At 44.7% G+C, this 21385-nt stretch overlaps 1 protein-coding gene across 6 annotated transcripts in view; it reads right to left on the bottom strand.

Moving 5' to 3' along the window:
• The window catches only part of CLSTN2 (calsyntenin 2), a 647841-nt gene that overhangs the window by 189666 nt on the left and 436790 nt on the right, over window positions 1–21385 (bottom strand). The window lies entirely within an intron of this gene.

Raw genomic sequence — 21385 nt, 5'->3', positions numbered from 1 at the left:
CATATGTGAATGCAGTTTGCTGTTAAGCCACCTAGAGCTGGAAGGAGAGATGGAATTCCTCCCTCTTCAAGTAGGGGGTATTTGTGGGAGACCTAGGAGAATTTAAATCCCTGGCTCCCAGCAGCAAAAGTCACATAATTATGCCATCCCCAGTGAGAGCCAAAATTCTGCATACCCTGGAAAAATACAATTGACAGAAGGAGAGATTTCTGCAGTTCCTCACAACTGCCTAAGTCTCTAGTGACTGGGAAGTCTGCATCGCATGTTCCCACACAAATTTATCAGCTCGTCGTGTTTCAGTTTTTCATCTTACTCCTGCTTCATGAATGGTATTTGGCTTAGAACTTCCACGATAAGCTTGGAATTCAACTACTTATATCTTTTGTTACTTGCTATTCTCCCGGCCAGTCACACTTCAGGCATGGGATATTAAGAATCATGAATGAGCACCTATTATATACTAGATGCTGCTGAGGAGGCAAAAGGAATGTGACTCCATCACTGTCCTGCAAGCTGATAGCTCCTTAGGAAGAGGAGCTGGGTGCACATGGCACCCTGAGGCTTTAGACCAGAGAAGAAAGATTCAGAGCTCTTGCTCTAATATTTTTCAACCTCAGTCTTTCAAGGATCACCTTCATGATTTTTGCTAGAGTCGAGGAACACTTGTAATATTTTTTACTTCATAATTTTAAACTAGATTTGTTAACTAGATTTAATGTAAATTTGTTAACATAGGATTTGTTAACATAAATTTAACTAGATTTGTTTCTACTTAAAATGATTTATAAAGAAGACTTTATTAGTGTAGTTTGGAAAACAGCACAATCAGCCACAAAGAGAAGGCACTGCTTATGCACTATTTCTAGTTTGGCAGTGTTGCCCTCGCAGTGAGGAAATAGACATGTGTCCATTTCATTAAAATGGAGTACAGTAAATACAACAGAGAGAAGAGAGGAGGGGGTAATTAACCAACTGTAGGGGTGAGGGAAGGCTTCCTGGAGGAGGAGACACCTAAGTTGGGCTGGAAGGATGATTAGGAGTTCATCAGGAAGACAAGACAAACTTCCATGCTCCTTTGAGGTCTTTCTTGTGTCTGGAACCACCCACAGTGTCTTGGTGTTAATTTACCTGCTGTTGTCTCTGGAACAATGCAGAAACAGCACATTACTGATGATCCAACACGGACAACAAAATCTCTTTGCACCAGCACCTTTCAGACTGCTTAGGCTGTTGCAGAGATATGCTCTGATATTCTTCTTGTGAAACAACTCTAAAATGTGCTGTTTTCACACTCAGCATCTCTCATTTGCTTTGATTGTAGTGATTTATTTTAAAGACCACATTGTGGCTACTTTCCTTTCTCCAGGCTGTGATTCCTTGCTAGGGTCAGAAGCCCAGCTTCTCTAGCTTACCATGAATTTGCCGTGAACTACAGGGCACTGAGCTCAGGGGTGCCTGGAGATTTGGTTGTGGTGACATCCCTGAGCTGAAGAATCTATTTGCTAGATAACCCCCATAGCCTTTTGCTTGGGCTGGCTTCATTTCCACTCCTGGGGGGACAGAATCATTTCATTGCTCTTACAGAGCATGTGCAAAGTAGGTGTGAAGACCTGGAGTTTATGCCAAGGATAGCAGCCTCTAGTGTTTCCTCTTTTTTTTGATACCTCTGGTTTGTAGCAGCAGTTTTCATAGGCTTATCCCATTAACCTGAGCCCCAAAGGAATGAGGTGGAGTGCAGCCAGCAGACACAAACAAAGGTGGTGTTGGCTGTGGGGTGCTTGTCAATTTCCATGAAAATGAACTGACTTCTTTGACAAATCACATTGATTAAATACTACTCAGTTGAAAGTAGAAGCTATGAATCACTCATTTCTCCCAGATGATCAGCCCCCCTCAGTCTTATGAGGCCACACCTTGTCTGGGGAAATACTGTCTTTTTCCATCCATTAGATATCCACAAAATAGTCCTGACAAACCCCTCTGTTTGCAGGACCTGAGCTGGGTAGGAGGTAGTCCATGGGGGAATAAAACTGAAGAGACTCTGTAGTTGGGGACCTGGCCTGATAGAAAAAGGCAAATATCAAATGAGTAAGTACAAGACTGAAGATGTGGTTACAAATTGGGTTAAATATTCGGAAGGGAATGAACAGGGAAAATAACTGGGGGAGGGGATAATGGATGAGTAAAGAATGAGAAGAAATTAGATAAATTGGGGAATGGGCAAGGAGAGTAGAGGGTAGCTGCACAGTGTATTTTGGGTAGAAGAAACAGCTGTGCAAAGGCCCTGAGGTAGGAGGGTACAAGCTTTCTCTTACGGAACAGAAAGAGAGTCTGAATGTGGTGAGGGTAGCGTCAGTGGCATGAAAAGCCCTAGAGAAGTAGGAATGGACCCATCATGTTTTTCAATTCAGGGCTTTCTGGTCTGACCCCAAATTTATTCTTTTTTAAAATTTATTTTTATTTTATTTTTTATTTATTTGACAGAGACAGCGGGAGAGGGAACACAAACAGGGGGAGTCGGAGAGGGAGAAGCAGGCTTCCCCCGGAGCAGGGAGCCAGAAGCGGGGCTCGATCCCAGGACCCTGGGATCATGACCTGAGCCGAAGGCAGACGCTTAACAACTGAGCCACCCAGGTGTCCCCCAAATTTATTCTTTGAGGACCTCTTGCTTTCTTATATCTAGCAGGCCTCAGGGCAAATACGGCCTCTGTGAGGTTGTTTTTTAAAAAGGCAAGCTCCAATTGTTCAGTTCTGCGAACTTTGATACATCACCAGCCCTACGTCTGGTCCTGTGCTCTTGCTTGCTGTGACACCTGGCTACTCAGCCTAGGAGGAACCTTCTGGCATGCCACCCTTGGACCCACCACGGTGTGGAGCTAGAGCCACAGTATCAACCCTATTGGCTTAGGCTGGACTCTCCCCTGAACGGAGAGACCGTGTGGCTTGCAAGTGGTAGCTTGTTAACAACAATGAGAAGTCACACCTACAATCAGCCAGGCATCATGTTACCTGCTTCACACATATTACTTCCTTTAGACCTTGCAGTGACCTTGGAGTTAGGTGTTCTTTTTAACTCCCATTTTACAGAATAAGAGGTGGCTGAGGTTTGGAAAGGTTGTGGGATTTCCAAGGCTACACACTTCGTGGGTGGCTAAGTCAGCCTTAGAAATCATTGTGGATTGAACTGTGCATTCCCCAAAAGACACCTTGAAATTCTAACTTCAGAATGCAAGCTTATTTGGAAATAGGGTCTTTACAAAAGTAAGCAAGTTAAAATGAGGTCATTAGGGTGGGCTCTAAGCCAATACGGTGGTGTCCTTATAAAAAGGGGGAAATCTGGACACAGAGAGAGACACGCAAAGAGGAAAGATGTGAAGAGATGTAGCAGAAGATGGCCACATGACTGGGGAGAGGCATCCACAAGCCAAGGAATGCCAAGGATGGCCAGCAAATGCCAGAAGCTGGAAAAGACAAAGAAGAATCCTCCTCTGGAGGCTTCACGGAGAGCATCGCCCCGCTGACGTCATGGTTTCAGACTCCTAGACTCTAGGACAGTGAGACACTAAATTTCTGTTGTTTCCAGCCACCCGGTTTATGGCACTTTATTATGGTAGCCCTCGGACCCTAATACGGAAGCCAAACCCAAGGCAGGTGCACTCTTTGTAAGCCACAAAGCCAATGTCCACATTTTTCCACTGCTACCACTTGAGTCCACAAGTCTACCTGGTCCTCTGTGGGAGCCATGGGGGCTGAAGAGGGAGAGAAGATCCCAGAAGGAACAGACAGTCCAGTCATGGAAGGTCTCATATCTGTGCCTCCTTCTGCCAACTTGTGTGAGCGGATGGGGTTCCAACATACAGTGAAGCTCCAAGGGTGCTTGTCAAATAAATGAGGAATTATGCATCAGAGTCAGAGGCCCAGCCAGTGAGGCCCAAACCAGGGGTGTTTGTGGTGGGCTTGGGGTCAGCAGGAAAGAACCTCTAGGGGCCAGACCAAATTTTCTCAAGAAGAAAATAAAACTAATCTTTGTCAGTGTTTCCACAAGTTGGAGAAATTCCAGAATTAAAAAAAAAGAAATTCTCAAGTACTTCAGTAAAAGGGCTATAAATAAATCTGTTATTATTTCATTGTTATGTGCTGTCCCTTGAGGGAGCCAATCTGAGAAGCATTCATTTACACCTGTCTGGTCAAGTCTTGGAACACACGTGGATACACTGTTTGGTCCTCTCAGGAAACAGGGCCAGGCCATGGTAGGGGCCATGCTCTCTCTCCACCAGGCCTCCCCTGCAGGGCCTGATTTGGCCAGGCCTGCCTGGCTTTCTGACGGGCACACACTCCCAACCGCCCCTCGTAAACTGGGCTGTTCCCAAAGCCCAGCCTTGTCAGAGCGGGCTCAGCAGTCAGTCACGTGGGCCACTCTCTGGGCGGGGTGATTCAACAGTCCCATGATGGCTCTAATTCCAACAAATGTAGCCCTGGTAGTGCCTGAAATTCCACACCAGAGTCTATTTTTTGGGGTTTAGTTCATCCACACTGGTGTGTCTTGGTTTTATTTTTGTTTCATTTTCAGTTTTTATCTTCATGCTCAGTAGGTAAAATTTATATATATATATATATATAAAAGAATGGTAAACTTCCCTCTGGGAAGCAATCAAAACTAACTTTTAGGCATATTTATGTCCAATCTTCTTTCAGTGAACTTTTTTTTTAAATAGCAGAGATCATGCTTTATGTGCAATTCTGTGTCCTACATCTTTGTTTCATATTATAAGAGCATTTTCCTAGCTTAATAAAGACTCCTTGCAAGCACTACTTTTAATGGCTACATACTGTCCCATTCTATGAATATGGCTAACATATATGACCTGATCTAAGTGGTTGACATGGAGGTTGTTTCTAATTTCTTACAACCATAAATAGCACTGGGATATACAATTTCATATATATATTTTTAAATATCATTAGCAGATGATGATGAATTCCTGGAAGTAAAAATACTAAGTCCCGGGGGGTGGAGCAAGGTGGCGGAGGAGTAGGAGACCTGGATTTCGTCTGGTCTCAGGAATTCAGCTGAATAGGGATCAAACCATTCTGAACAACTACGAACTCAAAGGAGATCAAAGAGGAGAGTAGCAACAACTATCTGAACAGAGAAGCGACCACTTACTGGAAGGTAGGACGTGCGGAGAAGTGAATCCAAGGCGATATTCGGGAGGATAGACGGCGGGGGAGGGGCCTCCGTCGGCCACTTCTGGCAAGTGCTAGAGCCGCGGAGCACAAAATCGGACCTTTTAGAAGTTGGCTCGGCGGAGGGACGTCGCTGCAGTGGCTAAGCGGGGGGTGGAATCCTTCTGGGACAGTGTGGTCTCAGGACCCTTGGGGTCACAGAAACACCGGGGGAGCCTGAGTGCGCTAGAGCTCCCAGGTATCGGAGTGGGGAAGCCGGCTGCAGAGACGGAGCCGAGGCGCGGGCTCTCAGCTCGGGGTTGCCATAAACTGTGATCCGCGGCCCAGTCGGGCCACTGCTCCTCCAGCAGGGACCCAACAAGCGGCAGATCCGGGGAGACTCCCCTCTCTCCCCTGGGAGGAGTGGTGCGGGAGCGCACCGCAGGGATCTGCTGGGTTTGGAGACTCCACACGGGGTCGGGTGCCAGAGATAGAAACGCTACGTCACAGGCCGGGTGAGCACAGAGAGCGGCCAGAGACCGGGGACAAGGGAGTGACTGCTTTTCTCTGGGGGCGCACTGAGGAGCGGGGCCCCGAGTTCTCAGCTCCTCCGGGTGGAGATTGGGAGGCCACCATTTTTGCCCTGGTCCTCCAAGGCTGTACGGAGAGCTTGCAGGGAACAAAAGCTCCTGAGATCAAACCCAAGCAGCTTGCTTAGCCCAGACCGACAAGGGTGGGGCAATTCAGCCTCCGGCAAAGACATTTGGAAACCACAGCAACAGGCCCCTCCCCCAGAAGATCAGCACGAACAGCCAGCAAGCCAAGACCAAGTTTACCGATCAAGGAGAACGGGAGAACTCCAGCGCTAGGGGAATACTGCACATAGAATTTATGGCTTTTTTTTTACCATGATTCATTAGTTCATCAAAGTTAATTTTTGTTAACTGTTTTTTTTTTCTTTTTCACTTTTTCAACCAACATCTTATCAATCTTTTAAAAAAAAAACATTTTTTATTTTTCATTTTTAGAGTCATATTTTATCCCTTCATAGTAGTTACCCTTATTTTTGGCATATATATATATAAGTTGTTCTCTCTTTAAAATTTTGAGATACAGTTTCTTCTAACAGATAAAAACATACCCTAAATCACTAGTGTATGGCTCTGTTCTAGTCTCCTGCCTGATCACATTCTCTCCCTTTTTTCTTTTTTTTTTAAATCTTCTTTCTTTTTTCAAACAACTTCTTATCTTATCAAGTCCTTTTATAAAATCTTTTATAACTTTCATCTTTACAGTCATCTTCTATCCCTTCATTGTATCAACCCTTATTTTGTACATATATGTCTTTCTTCCTTTAAAATTTTAGGAAGCACTTTTTTCTAACAGACCAAAATACGCCCAAAATCTAGTGTGTGGCACTGATCTATGCACTAGCCTGATCATATCTGATCACATTCTGCTTTTTTTGTATTGTTCTGTTTTCGTTTTTATCTTTCTTTTTCTTTTTCTTTTTTTTTTCTCTTTCTTTTTTCTTTCTTTCCCTTTCTTTTCCCCTGGTTTCAGGTCTTTTCTGATTTGTATAGAGTATATTTGCTGGGGACGTTGTAAACCTGTTAGCATTTTGTTCTCTCATTCATCTATTCTCCTCTGGACAAAATGACAAGACGAAAAACATCACCGCAGCAAAAAGAACAAGAGGTAGTGCCGTCAGCCAGGGACCTACTCAATACGGACATTAGTACGATGTCCGACCTAGAGTTCAGAATCATGACTTTAAAGATACTAGCTGGGCTTGAAAAAAGCGTGGAAGTTATTAGAGAAACCCTTTCTGGAGAAATAAAAGAACTAAAATCTAACCAAGTCGAAATCAAAAAGGCTATTGATGAGGTGCAATAAAAAATGGGGGCACTAACTGCTAGGATAAATGAGGCAGAAGAGAGAATCAGTGATATAGAAGACCAAATGATGGAAAGTAAAGAGGCTGAGAAAAAGAGGGGGAAACAACTACAGGATCACGAGGGCAGAATTCGAGAGATAAGTGATACGATAAGACGAAACAACATTAGAATAATTGGGATCCCAGAAGAGGAAGAAAGAGAGAGAGGGGCAGAAGGTATATTGGAGCAAATAATGGCAGAGAACTTCCCTAATGTGAGGAAGGAAACAGGCATCAAAATCCAGGAGGCACAGAGAACCCCTCTCAAAATCAATAATAATAGGTCAACACCTCAACATCTAAGAGTAAAACTTACGAGTCTCAGAGACAAAGAGAAAATCCTGAAAGCAGCTCGGGAGAAGAGATATGTAACCTACAATGGTAAAAATATTAGATTGGCAACAGACCTATCCACAGAGACCTGGCAGGCCAGAAAGGACTGGCAAGATATCTTCAGAGCACTAAACGAGAAAAATATGCAGCCAAGAATACTATATCCAGCTAGGCTGTCATTGAAAATAGAAGGAGAGATAAAAAGCTTCCAGAACAAACAAAAACTAAAGGAATTTGCAAACACGAAACCAGCCCTCCAAGAAATATTGAAAGGGGTCCTCTAAGCAAAGAGAGAGCCTAAAAGCAGCAAAGATCAGAAAGGAACACAGACAACATACAGTAACAGTCACCTTACAGGCAATACAATGGCACTAAATTCATACCTTTCAATAGTTACCCTGAATGTAAATGGGCTAAATGCCCCAATCAAAAGACACAGGCTATCGGATTGGATTAAAAAACAAGACCCATCACTATGCTGTCTGCAAGAGACTCATTTTAGACCCAAAGACACCCCCAGATTGAAAGTGAGGGGGTGGAAAACCATTTACCATGCTAATGGACACCAAAAGAAAGCTGGGGTGGCAATCCTTATATCAGACAAACTAGATTTTAAAACAAAGACTGTAATAAGAGATGAGGAAGGACACTATATCCTACTTAAAGGGTCTATCCAACAAGAAGATCTGACAATTGTAAATATCTATGCCCCTAACATGGGAGCAGCCAATTATATAAGGCAGTTAATAACAAAAGCAAAGAAACACATTGACAACAATACAATAATAGTGGGGGACTTTAACACCCCCCTGACTGACATGGACAGATCATCTAAGCAAAAGATCAAAAAGGAAATAAAGACTTTAAATGACACACTGGACCAAATGGACTTCACAGACATATTCAGAACATTCCATCCCAAAGCAACGGAATACACATTCTTCTCTAGTGCCCATGGAACATTCTCCAGAATTGATCACATCCTAGGTCACAAATCAGGTCTCAACTGGTACCAAAAGATTGGGATCATTCCCTGCATATTTTCAGACCACAATGCTTTGAAACTAGAACTCAATCACAAGAGGAAAGTCAGAAAGAACTCAAATACATGGAGGCTAAAGAGCATCCTACTAAGGAATGAATGGGTCAACCAGGAAATTAAAGAAGAATCAAAAAATTTCATGGAAACCAATGAAAATGAAAACACAACTGTCCAAAATCTTTGGGATACAGCAAAGGCAGTCCTGAGAGGAAAGTATATAGCAATACAAGCCTTTCTCAAGAAACAAGAAAGGTCTCAAATATACAACCTAACCCTACACCTAAAGGAGCTGGAGAAAGAACAGCAAATAAAGCCTAAACCCAGCAGGAGAAGAGAAATAATAAAGATCAGAGCAGAAATCAATGAAATAGAAACCAAAAGAACAGTAGAACAGATCAACGAAACTAGGAGCTGGTTCTTTGAAAGAATTAACAAGATTGATAAACCCCTGGCCAGACTGATCAAAAAGAAAAGAGAAATGACCCAAATCAACAAAATCATGAATGAAAGAGGAGAGATCACAACGAACACCAAAGAAATACAAACAATTATAAGAACATATTATGAGCAACTCTATGCCAGCAAATTAGATAACCTGGAAGAAATGGGTGCATTCCTAGAGATGTATCAACTACCAAAACTGAACCAGGAAGAAACAGAAAACCTGAACAGACCTATAACCACTAAGGAAATTGAAGCAGTCATCAAAAATCTCCCAACAAACAAAAGCCCAGGGCCAGATGGCTTCCCAGGGGAATTCTATCAGACATTTAAAGAAGAATTAATACCTGTTCTCCTGAAACTGTTCCAAAAAATAGAAATGGAAGGAAAACTTCCAAAGTCATTTTATGAGGCCAGCATTACCTTGATCCCAAAACCAGACAAAGACCCCATCAAAAAGGAGAATTACAGACCAATATCCTTGATGAACATGGATGCAAAAATTCTCACGAATATACTAGCCAATAGGATCCAACAGTACATTAAAAGGATTATTCACCACGACCAAGTGGGATTTATCCCTGGGCTGCAAGGCTGGTTCAACATCCGCAAATCAATCAACGTGATACAATACATTAACAAAAGAAAGAACAAGAATCATATGATCCTCTCAATAGATGCAGAAAAAGCATTTGACAAACTACAGCATCCTTTCTTGATCAAAACTCTTCAGAGTATAGGGATAGAGGGTACATACCTCAATATCATAAAAGCCATCTACGAAAAACCTACAGCGAATATCATTCTCAATGGGGAAAAGCTGAGAGCTTTTCCCCTAAGGTCAGGAACGCGGCAGGGATGTCCACTCTCACCACTGCTATTCAACATAGTATTAGAAGTCCTAGCCACAGCAATCAGACAACAAAAAGAAATCAAAGGCATCCAAATCGGCAAGGAGGAAGTCAAACTCTCACTCTTTGCAGATGATATGATACTGTATGTGGAAAACCCAAAAGACTCCACCCCAAAACTGCTAGAACTCATACAGGAATTCATTCAAGTAGCAGGCTATAAAATCAATGCACAGAAATCAGTGGCGTTCCTATACACCAACAACAAGACAGAAGAGAGACAAATCAAGGAGTCGATCCCATTCACACTTGCACCCAAAACCATAAGATACCTAGGAATAAATTTAACCAAAGAGGCAAAGGATCTATACTCAGAAAACTATAAAATACTCAGGAAAGAAATTGAGGAAGACACAAAGAAATGGAAAAACGTTCCATGCTCATGGATTGGGAGAACCAACATTGTGAAGATGTCAATGCTACCTAGAGCAATCTACACATTCCATGCAATCCCCATCAAAATACCATCCATTTTTTTCAAAGAAATGGAACAAATAATCCTAAAATTTGTATGGAACCAGAAGAGACCCCAAATAGCCAGAGGAATATTGAAAAAGAAAAGCAAAGCTGGCGGCATCCCAATTCCGGACTTCCAGCTCTATTACAAAGCTGTCATCATCAAGACAGTATGGTACTGGCACAACAACAGACACATAGATCAATGGAACGGAATCGAGAGCCCAGAAATGGACCCTCAACTCTATGGTCAACTCATCTTCGACAAAGCAGGAAAGAATGTCCAATGGAAAAAAGACAGTCTCCTCAACAAATGGTGTTGGGAAAATTGGACAGCCACACGCAGAAGAATGAAACTGGACCATTTCCTTACACCACACACAAAAATAGACTCCAAATGGTTGAAAGACCTAAACGTGAGACAGGAGTCCATCCAAATCCTAAAGGAGAACACAGGTAGCAACCTCTTCGACCTCAGCCGCAGCAACTTCTTCCTAGAAACATCACCAAAGGCACGGGAAGCCAGGGCAAAAATGAACTATTGGGATTTCATCAAGATAAAAAGCTTTTGCACAGCAAAAGAAACAGTCCACAAAACCAAAAGACAACCGACAGAATGGGAGAAAATATTTGCAAATGACCTATCAGATAAAGGGCTAGTATCCAAAATCTATAAAGAACTTATCAAACTCAACACCCAAAGAACAAATAATCCAATCAAGAAATGGGCAGAAGACAGGAACAGACATTTTTCCAAAGAAGACATCCAAATGGCCAACAGGCACATGAAAAAGTGCTCAGCATCGCTTGGCATCAGGGAAATCCACATCAAAACCTCCATGAGATACCACCTCACACCCGTCAGAATGGCTAAAATTAACAAGTCAGGGAACGACAGATGTTGGCGGGGATGTGGAGAAAGGGGAACCCTCCTACACTGTTGGTGGGAATGCAAGCTGGTGCAACCCCTCTGGAAAACAGTATGGAGGTTCCTCAAACAGTTGAAATTAGAGCTACCATTCGATCTGGCAATTGCACTACTGGGTATTTACCCCAAAGATACAAATGTAGGGACCCAAAGGGGTACGTGCACCCCAATGTTTATAGCAGCAATGTACACAATAGCCAAACTGTCGAAAGAGCCAAGATGTCCATCGACAAATGAATGGATCAAGAAGAAGTGGTATATATACACAATGGAATATTATGCAGCCATCAAAGGGAATGAGATCTTGCCATTTGCAACGACGTGGATGGAACTGGAGGGTGTTATGCTTAGTGAAATAAGTCAATCAGAGAAAGACATGTATCATATGACCTCACTGATATGAGGAATTCTTAATCTCAGGAACAAACTGAGGGTTGCTGGAGTGGTGGGGGGTGGGAGGGATGGGGTGGCTGGGTGATAGACACTGGGGAGGGTATGTGCTACGGTGAGCGCTGTGGATTGTGTAAGACTGTTGAATCACAGATCTGTACTTCTGAAACAAATAACGCAACATATTTTAAGAGAAAAGAAAAAGAAGAAGATAGCAGGAGAGGAAGAATGAAGGGGAGTTAAGTCAGAGGGGGAGACGAACCAGGAGAGATGATGGACTGTGAAAAACAAACTGAGGTTTCTAGAGGGGAGGAGGGTAGGGGGATGGGTTAGCCTGGTGATGGGTATTAAAGAGGGCACATTCTGCATGGAGCACTGGGTGTTATGAACAAACAATGAATCATGGAACACTACACCAAAACAAATGATGTAATATATGGTGATTAACATAACAATAAAAAATTAAAAAAAAAAAAACTAAGTCCCAGGGCATAAATGTTTTACGGTTCTTGCTATGTTTTGCTCTTTTACTTAAAATGCAGCCTCCCACTTCCCCCTCCCTAGCAGGAGAACACATTTCATCACTAACACTCCACTACCCTAATGCCAACCTCCCAGGACATGGAGACGACCTTCCCAGTTGTGGGGTGGACTCTGGCTGAAAGGCTGTCCAATGACCCCCAGCACGTCTCAGCCAATGAACTACTCTGAAGAGTCACTATCTCCTCCTTCCCACTCCTGGCAACCTTCACAGTGACTGTGAGCTCCCTGGGATCGGTCCCCTTTGACACTCAGGGGGCACATCCCTCTCAGTATGGTCCTGAGACTCTCTGCTTGTTTTGGGGCCAGGCTGGTTGCCAAGACTATGAGCAAGAAACAGCAGGTTCCTATCTGCTGGATGAGACGATCTCGGCTCCTGCTGGCAGACACCCAGCGGTAACTAACAGGGGAAAAGTGACTCATCGTTTCTTCTTTCTTCCCCCAGAATGTGGGGGCCCTTTGGGGATTTTCAATTAGCACCTCATCCTCTAGACAGCAGGGTGGGAGTAGAGTGGAGTGGGGCAGAGTATGCTCGCAGGGGAAGCCCAGCTGCTAAGCTAACGCTGACAGTCAACAATGACCGTTGAACACTGTGGGCCTCAGGTGCATTTCAGCAGGTAGCAGGTGGGTTCAGGCTATGATTTAAGTCACACTGATTGTGGCAGGAGGGCAGGGAGTGTAAAGCCATCTATAAATGAGCGTCCACTATACATCAAACACTAGTTGTGACATTTCATGTATATTAGCACACTAAATCTTGTCTACATGCCTGAAAGCTAGTTATTTTACCAAATTTTAGAAAAAAACAAACTGGAGTTCAGAGAAGTTATGTGACTCACCAAAGCCACACAGCCAGTAAATGACCCTCAGGCTTCAGACACATTCTGTGTCATTCCTACATTCATGCTCCTGCTGGGTACCCATCTCTAAGGAAGCTGTTCCTAGTGGAGCCTCAGGGCCTTTGTGTTGCTTCTTACAGCCACGTTCAAACAGGCAATAGGGTTCTAGTGCCACTGAGAAAGTCTAGGTCTCAGGTCTCTAGCAGACAGATCATATAGCCCAATGACAAATAAACAGAATAAGGTTACTACATTTTCAGCCCCAACTTTCCTAGTTCTGGCAGAGAGCTCTTAGCCTCAGGACCATGTCCATTAAGTCAGAAGGTTGTAAGCACTGGCCTTGTAGAGCCTAAGTGTGTAAAGTGCCCAGAACATAATAGATCTGAGCAGATATTAGTTCCTCTTCTCCATTAGGGTCAGATGGCTTTGCAGTTCATTCATCAGATATTTACCAAGCATCTTCTACATGCCATCCAGAGTAATTCCTATATAGGTCTGCTACCAGGAGAAAGGAATAAGGGAGCATTCACAGCAAGAGGAGTTCTTTCCCTCAAGTCCAACTGGCAGGAATGTGGTTCCTGTTGGCTTTAAGACTTCATCGAGAAATGATAAAATGATCCTAAACCCAGCACATGGACCTTTCATTATGCCTCTTTCCAAGGAATCTCATGAGAATGCTACAAATAACATGATGGCTTATTTCAATTAATCTGACACACTGCTCTCTTGGCACATCTTGCCAAGTGTCCTGAGGTTGTATAGTCAGACAAGACACTGGATTTACAGCACACCTCATCACAGAGGCTGTAGAGAATGTGATATGAAAAAACAACTTTGTTCCAGCATTTAAAAGCAAAATCCAGGTAGGGTTTATCTCTTGGGATGGGGATTTGGAATTTTGGCCAGTTGTCTATTAGATAATTCAGCTAAGTACCTTTAAAGTATCTAGTTGAATACTTAGTTGAAGAAAGAAGAGATGGAGGGATGATGCAGAAGGGAGGGGAATCTTTGGGAGGAGGTTGTGATGCTGTCACAGGATTATTTGGAAGGAGAAAAGCATCTAGTCTCCCTCCCATCCATATTCATCACTGCCCTTAGGTGAGGAACCTACCTGCCACGGCCTAGAAGGTACAGCCTTGGGCACCATCTGCTGCCATCCTGATGGCTAAAGCTGATGGAGGTGGGGAAAGGGTTGGAAGTGGAACTACGCCAAACAGAACTGCAAAATCAGACCCTCTCTTCCTGGTATTTGGCAGAGGTTAACCGAGACTAGTCTGTTACATGGTAGTAGGTTCTGGACTGTAAGACATGAAGACTTGAGCTTGGTGGTTAGGCTGGATCCTGGGAAAGCAGACCTGTGCTGTTTGGAGAGGGCACATGAAGCAGAGGAGCAGAGAGGAAGAAACTAGGGACCCCAGATTGGGAGACAGATGGAGAAAGCAGTTGTTGGTGATAATTTTCTGTTTCTAACGAGGCTTATTCCTTATTCCTTATTCCTCTTCATTTCTTTGATATTTGTCTGTATCCTTCCAATAAACCTTCACTGGATGGAGTTAGCATGAGTGGCTTCCTGCTTCTGGCCACTTGAGCTGTCCTTTCAAAGACACTAGACAACCCTCACAACCAGCTCTTTCATGACTCTGCCTCAAACTTGTCATTTTGTAATGAAAGAGCATAAAAGCCAATAAAGTAACAGTATGCTACCAACAAAAAGATGAATCAAGGAAAAAGTCATTAAAAACAGCAGAAAAGGCAAATAACAAGGCTGAAATAAAAATGAACAGCATAAAAATAAAACTCAAAATAAAAGTTGAATATGGTGAGGGAACTAGATAAAATATGAGCCATGGATAAAAGTAAAAGTGAGATAAAAGAAAGCCATTAAATCGTTGTCAGCTGAAAACAATTAAGATATAAGAAACAAAGAGCAAAGTGAATACTGAAAGAATATAGTGTACAAACCATAAAACTGGGATAATCAGGCAATAAAACAAAATGGATAAGAAGATAGAGCTCATCTGGCCCTGGGGCATATGCTAAAGGCTGGAGTTTCCACCAGCAAAGACCAGGAGGACACAGGCCTCCCATGACTGTCTTCTCCTGGCAAGGGGGTCCCCCAAGCCAATGTTCTTGGGAGAGAGACTCCCAGGAGTTGGAGAGCAGGACATACATCCTTTCCTTTTGCCTTTTCCCCTGCTCTCCTTCAGTGAGGGCTCCTGGCCCATGCCAGCTTATTTAATGCACTAGAATGAGACCTCAGCCCAATCAGCCCCTCTCCCTCAGCCCCTCCACTACCCTCTGTGAACAGCAAAGGGTAGTGCCTGTACATACAGTCCATTATGAAGTCCCAGGTGTCAAGACCTAGGACCCTGCCCTGCCTGCTAGATGGGGAAAGGCAGGTGGAAGGCTAAAGGCCTTGTCTGTCTGAAATTCTGCAAAATGCACAGAGGCTTTGGGTTGGGCTGGTATGGCCAGAGGAAATCACTGGGTCAAGAGAGTGGTCTGTGAGCAGCTGGCCTCCTTCTCCCAACCCTCGCCAGGGTACTAGAAAGGGTCAGATGGCCATCATCACTCAGGCAATATTGAGATACACTGTGATGCTATCAAGGAGCTCCCAGTGTGTCAAGGGGACAGGCATCCAACTACGAAAGAGTACTGGTTGTCTTTATTTATGAGTTATAGGATCATTTAGGCTTTCCATTTCTTCTTGTATCAGTTTGGAAAGCTGAATTTTTAGAAATTTGTTTATGCTAGTTAGATTTTAAAATGTATTCCATAGTCATTTATAATACCACTCTATTATCACTGACCATCTGATGTCTTGTCATTCCTGCTATAGGTTATGTCGTTTCTTCTTCACTTGGTCATCCTTAACATAGCTTTATCAGTTTTATTAGTATTTTCAAAGAAACAGCAAATCCAAAGAATAGAAATGAATGAAATAGCAAACATATAGTAGAGTTTCCTTAGGGCAAAAAAGATACCTATAAAAGTTAGCTAACAAAATGTGAGAGGAAGCCTAGTGTTACAAGGGTATTTAGTAGTAGGTCCTAACAGAGATCACTCTGTAAAGACACACCAGGCAGGATGTGGAACTTCAGTTGGGTCGTAAAGAATGACAGTATTTGCATAGTCAGGGCATGGGGAAGGGAAGGGGAGTCTTGAGCAAAGTGCAGAACAGGTTGATTAACTTGGTTTCTGTCATTTAAGGTCACAGAATTAAACAGTAAACAAGAGCCCCATCATAAAGGGCTGTGATGTGAAAGCCGGGGGAAGGAGTTTGTGGCATATCCTGAAGTTGGTGGGAAGCCACTGAAGGTGGGGCCTGGAGGATGAAGGATGCAGTCCTGCAGGAGGACCTCTCTGCAGAGCAGCAGAGGGGAAAGCAGCTGGACCACAAGACCGCCAGCATACAATGGAAGCCACCCATGCCTGATGATGAGGGCCTGCAGCAGGAAGCCTGCAGAGAAAACAGAGAAGGGTCTGGAGCCTGAGCAATCAGGAAGGGAAAAGAGCTGAGGGCTCATGAAATGTCCAGTCTAAGAAGGAGGGCTCCAGAAAGTTCTGGCAGGGATGCTTGGCCCATTTTCATGCTCCAGTGCTGGAGGAAGCCTCCAGCCTCTTTGCTCTGACCCTTTTCCCTCCTGCTGATTGAGAACCAGATTCCAGCTCGTTCTTCAAAGAGACGATTATGCTTTCCTGACTTTCCCACTGTTAGAGCCTCACATGTGATGGTGTATGTAGGTCAGAGTGATTGTTCCTTTGCCCTAAAATAGAGTTCTTTCTCTCCTGAGCCAATAGTACTGATTACCAGTGCCCTGCGCACTTAGAGAGCTATTTCCCCTAAAGACAGTCTCCACACCCTAGCTGCCCAGCCCCACGGCCTGAACTGAGTGAGAAGGGAGAGATTTCTTCTGGCTCTTGTTCTCTGATGCTCTTGTTCCACGTGACAGCACATAAGAAAGCAGCACTCGGAATGGACCTTTTGTGGGAGCACAGTGAAGCAGAAAGCTGATCATCTTCCATTTGAAAATGTAGTTGTTAACACTGGGCATGTTTTTATCCCTGGCTGTCACACAAACAGCAGTAGAGGAAAGAGGTCATATTTCCCTGATGGCTGAGCTGAGTTTCTCCCAAGAATAAGGAACAACAGTCCTCAAAGTTCCAGTGAGATATTCTTTCATAATAACACTGTTAAGATGGTGTGATGATCATTTTTGCTAGAGTATGCTCTGCCATTTCTTAATGGATATTATATACACAGTTCCCTTTATGGCTACCCATGTTTGGAAAATGCTGAGTTAACAATACGTTTCTTAACTGCATGACCTCTGGGAGCCTTTAATATGCTAATTTATACTGTGACTTTCCAAGAGAACCAATGGTCCCAAGAGGATGCATTCTTCAACTACCTTTTTGTAGAGCATCTCATGCAATTGGAGCTTATAGAGTGCCTTTAGGGAAAATGGTCAAATGGCCATCTCACCTCCATGTTGATGGAGCCGCCTACATTCTAAGGGTTGTATTCAGACTCCCCTCCCTCACTTGCCTCTCCAATAGAATCTCATGGATGCAAAGGGATTTTATCGCATCATAAACACCAAGTGGCCTGAAGTCATTAAGTCAGCAAAATGTGTTGTCAAGGGCTTCCCTATCCTTGCCCGCCTTCCTCTGCTCTTCTTTCCCACCAAGTGCCCTATGTTCATGCTGACACAGTTATCCAAGCTCTGTCTCATAAAAGGGGGGCGATATTTCACACTAAAACTACTCCCTGGTTACCCACCCACACAGGTATCCCTTTATCTCCTCATTCAGTCATTCAGAAAGAGTCAGTGCTGACTGTGCTGGCTAGAGAGTGAGTTGTAGACCCTGCCCTGGAGAAGATCTCAAGTCCAGTGGGAGAGGCAGAGAACTAAAAAGATAAATACTCTCCTGGCCAATATACTATGAAGAAGGATGGACCAAGAGCTTTGGGAGCAGATGAGGCATATCTCGCCTGGTCCAAGAAGAATGCATTCAGAGATGGCTTCCAGAAGGAGGTGATACCTAACTGGGCAAGCGGGGAAAGGTGCTAGAGCAGAACAAATGACATGAGCAAGGCTGGGAGATGAAACATAGCATGCTATGCTTGGGAGAAGAGCAAGCAGCCCAGCATGGCTAAAGAAGAGGATGGCTTTAGAGAAGCAAATGGAGATGAGGCCAACGGGGAGCAGAGGCCAGACCAGGGATGTTCTTATGGAGCAAGGGGTGTGGATGTCGTCCTGCAAACTAGGAGGGGTACTGTGGCATGGACTAGAATTGAACTGAGCTCCTGTTACTCTCTCCCCACTCTGGGATTTCCCAGGCCTGGGACACGCCCTGTTGCACATCCTTCTCCAGATTAAACCTATGTCCTTACAGTTGCCCATCCTTCTCCAGATTCATCTTCTGTCCTTACAGTTACTCCTCTTCCACCCAGATGCTCCAATTACAAACCCTGTTGCTACGCAGGAGTTACTGGCTTGCTCTCTTCAGCCACCTAAGTAGCCTATCATGAAGCATCGATGTATTACAGCACCCCTACATCTGCCCAGAGAGGGAGAGATGGGCATTGTGGGTATGTCCCTCGGGTTAGAGTTAGAGTTAGGTGCAGAGAGCACATCCACCTACTGGTGGTGCCGCCGCTTAATGTGAAGCTCCCTGACCACGGATCTGCTGAACACCTGCTGTTTGGCTATTGTCCTATAACAGGTTTGATGGAGAAACCCTGAAATTCTTTTTAAAGATTTTATTCATTTATTTGAGAGAGCAAGAAAGAAAGAGTGAGCATGAATGGGGGGAGAGGCAGAGGAAGAAGCAGACTCCCCACTGAACAGGGAGACCCATGTGGGACTTGATCCCAGGACCCTGGGATCATGACCTGAGCTGAAGGCAGACGCTTAACCGACTGAGCCACCCAGGCGCCCCAAGAAACCCTGAAATTAATGGATGTGTGGCCCTAGGCTGGTTCTATACCCTCCCTGAGTTGTAGTTATTCAGCAAAGTAGGAATATAATTTTCTTCTCAGGCTTTTCTTTAGGACGGATTACATGGGATGATGGATACTAGGCTCTAGTCTGAGCTTAGACCAACCTCAACGTGACCAGACGTGGTGGCTAATTGGAGGGCAGGATGTTGGGGGCTGATTTGCAGGAAGGTTCCATGGGCAGCCACCTGGTGGTCCTAATGAAAGCCAGCGTTGGAGAGAGGATCAGTTTGCTCAGCCTGTACCATACACTGGGTGGCTTCAACCACAGAAATTTATTGTCTTAGTTTTGGAAGCTAGAAGTCTGAGATCAAGGTGTTGGCAGAGTTGTTTTTTTTTCTGAGAGATGTGAGGGAGAATCTACCCATGCCTTTCTCCAAGCTTCTGGAGGTTTGATGGCATCATCCCATCTCTGCCTTCACCTTCACATGGTATTCTCTGTGCATGTCTGTGCCCAAATTTCCCCTTTTTATAAGGACACCAGTCATATTGGACTAGGGACCCATCCTACTCAGTATGACGTCATCCTAACTATCTACAAAGACCCTGTTTCCAAATCAGGTTACATTCTGAGGTATCGGGGGGGGGGGGGTTAGGACTTCAGTGACTGAACCTGAGCAGCGGGGACACAATTTAACCCATAATAGGCAGGAGCCTGAGACGAGTCATTAAGTTCAGATGAAACTCTCTGGGAATTGCAGAACTTTGGATAGTTTGCAGCTTGCATCATGCCAGTGTTATGGGCAGCCTGAATGTTATGAATATGTATATTCATAGTATGTATTAGTTACTGGTGAGGAGGTCACATCTGCATCAAAGATTGGTGAAACTCATTTATGTACAAAAGTGCTCCTAACGCACGACAGCTCCTTGTCTCCTACCCTCTAATGCCCTGTGTTCCAGCTGAGAACGTTTTCTCCTCAATTGTCTGTAGATTGTTTGCAACAACCTTCCAGGGCCATGTTTTCCAAGCCCCGCCATCCCTTATCTCCAAAGATCAACCTACGTGCCGCCTCAGGTCCTGAACCCCTCCACTTCCCAAAGCCCGCTCAGATCCCCGTCTCCAGAGTGACCTGCTGGGACTCCTGGAAGGCACGCCTTACCTGGCTCCCCTCATCTTTTAGCAGCTTTGATGCTGGGGGAATTGCCAGTGAAATATGTTGCCGCCGAGAAGTGAGAAAAATCTCTGCAGAAGGTGTTTGCCAAAAAGACAGCAAAAGGTGTTGTTTTCGCTTAGCAGGTGTTTAAAATTTTATGAGACACAAACCTGTGGAAATCACAGACTTTTGAATGGGTGTTTGATATCTAGAGTCATTATGCTTTCCCGGCCAAGGCACTGGAGATGGGTGTGGGCTGTGGGTTGGCTGGCGGTGAGGGGTGGTCCTGGGGATTCTGAGGGAAGAAATAAGTGCTCGTGGGTCTAACGTGGTCCCTGTCGGGTACTGAAAAAGATGGTTGAGCTCCTTGAAATGTGATTTGCTCTTCTATAAGCTCTGAAAGGTGCTCTTTTCTCAGCCGTGTGCACTTCCCACTCCACTTGACTCCAGACTGCCCAGGGTGAAGGCATGCTGAGCAAATCAAGTTCTCTCCAGCCAGCCCAGTTTTCTTGCACTCTCCTCCTCCCTCCTTCAACCCTGACACAACAATCATATTCTAGAACTACAAAGTCAGCACCCAGCCAGGTCATGAGCTTTCCAGGACAGCTCCTTTCCTCCCTGCCTTTCTTTCCTCCTTCCTTGCGTAAGTGTGTACACCACGCACATATACACCACGTGCCTGGCGCCGTGTAGGTGAAGGATACAGGGTGAGCACAAAGCCATCTTGGGTCTTCGGTCTGCTAGGGCAGAACTCCCAAGCTTTCCACCCAGGACCGCACCACTTCAGTCCGGGGATTACTGACCGTCAGCAGACAGCCTTCCTTGGGACAGGGATGTTCCACCTTGACTACCCATGAGAATCACCACGGAGTTCTGACCTATGCTGGCACCAGGCATTACCTGAGAGCAAGTGAACCTGACTCTGGGGAGAGTGCACCCCGTGTCGTCTAACGCAGAGCCTGAGCTGAGAAGCCTGCCCCGGGACAGCCGCAGACCCGTTAGACAATCTGCTCACACATCCTGGCCCCTGGAACCCATCTTGCTGAGTGCCTGTGACTGACAGAGGGGTGTTTCTAGATGAAATAGGGAGGCCAACCCTCAGTGAAGCAGGGGACTCTCAGACAGCGGACATGACCCCACAGCCCTACAAAAGCAATCCTTATGAATTCCCAGAATACACAGGCCGTTTCACATTTTGTAGCCACCCATCTGTAATATCAAATGGCCCCCAGAAGCAACTTCCAGGGGGACCACGATCTGCTTTGCATGGTGAGGCCTGTGTGTCCCTCTATAGCCTTGTTC

This window comes from Zalophus californianus, chromosome 1, assembly GCF_009762305.2.
Source record: "Zalophus californianus isolate mZalCal1 chromosome 1, mZalCal1.pri.v2, whole genome shotgun sequence".
NCBI classification, from domain to species: Eukaryota; Metazoa; Chordata; class Mammalia; order Carnivora; family Otariidae; genus Zalophus; species Zalophus californianus.
The sequence above is the reverse complement of the archived record's forward strand: the minus strand, read 5'-3'. Positions and strand labels throughout refer to the sequence as shown.